Consider the following 2,544-nt stretch of genomic DNA (forward strand, 5'->3'; position numbering starts at 1 on the left):
GCTTTAGAAAGTCAAGGTAAACTTAGCGGTTAACTTGCGGTCTGCAATGCGTGTCACGCTCACACACACAAGTAAATATATATGCACGTTCATTCTCACAACGCGTCAGACACAAGAAAATATCCATTAAAGGGGACCTATCATGCAATATGCACTTTGTGATGTCTTTTATACATACATATGTGTCCCCGGTGCGTCGGGGAACTCACGCAGCGTCAGAAAATAAAACCCTCTCTCTTTTCCTCCGTACAACGAGCGGATACAGATTTGCTGCCGATCTGACGTCAAATCGGCAGCGGACCCATAGAAAGTTGCTATCAGAAACAATGCCTGACGTGTTTTGGACTTAATGTCGTCTTTGTTTAGATTAGCAAGCCTCGCTAACACTCAGAGCTAACCTGTACTGGAGAGCACATGTGTTTAAAAAGCAGAAAATAAAAAAAGGAACTCACCTTGTGATAAACCCGCAAGAGAAAAAGCATTTGAGCTCCATACTGTTTCAGAAATAATCTTTGATGTGGTTTAAACAGGATGGCGTTTTATCACAGCAGAATTTAACTTTATCTCCGGAAGAATTCTGATCAGGCATTAGCTCCGCCTCCTCTTCTTTCTTTTTTTTCAAGCTAAGGACCCAAAATCCGCGTTTCTCTAACAGGGCTGCAAAAGAGGGTTATGAGCAGTATGAGGCATGGCTACAATGGGTGATCTGTTTGGTATTTTAAGCAAAAAACTTCTCAGACATGTTTTGTATAGGTATGACCCTACAATATATGTTCCCAATATAGCATGATAGGTCCACTTTAAATATTCTTTTTTATCCCCAACACACGGTATTAGCTACCAAAGCAGATGTTTTCAGGGCAGACATGCACCTGTTAGAGTGGGACAGCTTACAGGTGATTTCCATTACACTTATAACAATATCATACTTTTATATACAAAAATATATAATATAATCAAAAAGTACAATATATAATAGTATTTATCAACAGAGCACAAGAAATCAAAAAAATATAGAGTCCAATTCGAGTTTTACGATATATTCACTTTGCCAAATGCCTTACAACAGGTGACCATTTCTCTAAATGCAATTCCATCTTGAGTTGTAGTTTCGCTGTTACATTTTCCATACAATTTACAACTTTAAGTCTTTGTCTCCATTGGTCCAAAGTAGGGGGGTGTTTAAGCCAGTTTATAGTAATCATTTTATGGGTTATTAAAACAAGAGCTCTAAGCATATTGTCTTTTCCAATTCCCCTTGAAGGTACATTCCCTAAAATCAATCTTTGTGGCACTGGTTCATGTAATACGTTTAACTCCAAGATCTCTTTAATTTCCCTCATTACAAAGGAAAGTTTATTTGTATATAGTCAGCTGCAAATATGCTTTGACCCCAACAAAATTGCAAAAAAAGGTTTTTCAATGGATTATTGTAGTATCAGGTGTACTTAATAACATACCAAAATCTGACCACTACAAAGGTCTAATTTTCAAGATGGCGTCCAAGATGGCCGAAAATCCCTAAAAAAAAAAAACTCGTTCAAAATGTATTCTAGATGTTGCACTTGTTATATCGTCACATAGACAAGTAATTTTGTTGTCTAAATGTATGTTTTGGGGGCCTAGAAATCCATTGGTCTCAATAATATGATTAGATAATTGTTTTTATCCAATATTCTTCTTCGCCAGTTCCTTATTACTCCCTTGTTATTCAGCCCATTTAAGCAATTTTGGTATATATATAATAGTACATTTCAACAACAAGGCCACATAAGTTATTTACAATAAACCGTAAACGCAATAATAGTGTAACAGTAACACACAATGTCCACATACAATGACCGTCATTAGAGATGGGGATATCATCCCAAATTGTCTCCACCCATACATCATAGACCTGTTGGGTTTATACGCCACACATAACTCAGAGTCCTATAATCATTCAATCCATTGTCAAATGTTCTCATATCTTGCATGTTCAGGTCAGGATCCTTTAATATGTATTGTTAACCCCTAAATCCTTCATGTCAGGAGGAACATAAGCAACATTTAGGGGTTTAAATGTATTCCACTAAGCACTCATTTAAGTTGTTTGCTCTTTAATAATGCAATGAACATTTAAAGAGGGTTTAAATACATGAACGATCCCCTGCAGGACAGTTTGGCTCCATGTAATCGGCACAGAATTAAATCGACCCTTATTCCAGTTTCTTTGAGATAAAACGTTTTGAGACAGACTCATTTACTTGTTGGTCGTCATTTTTATTTGTTCAGACTTTTCGTCTTTTGCAAAGGACAGAAATACTGTAACTTATTAGGAAGATGATATCGTGGATATTCAGGCTTGAAACGAACAAGCTTCTGAGTGTAAGAGAACTAGAAACTCTTTCCACCTTGTGACGACCAATTCACCCTGTAAGGTTTTTTACTTTGCTTTGACGGCTTGTTAGTCTTTTGATGGCTTGTTGTTCTCAGTGTAGACTTAAAGTACCATTATCTCCCTTTTTAAAGGAATACTTTACCCACAAAGGATAATTTGTATAT

The sequence above is a fragment of the Notothenia coriiceps genome, unplaced genomic scaffold (assembly GCF_000735185.1).
Source record: "Notothenia coriiceps isolate Sejong01 unplaced genomic scaffold, NC01 NC01_scaffold00022144, whole genome shotgun sequence".
Lineage (NCBI taxonomy): Eukaryota > Metazoa > Chordata > Actinopteri > Perciformes > Nototheniidae > Notothenia > Notothenia coriiceps.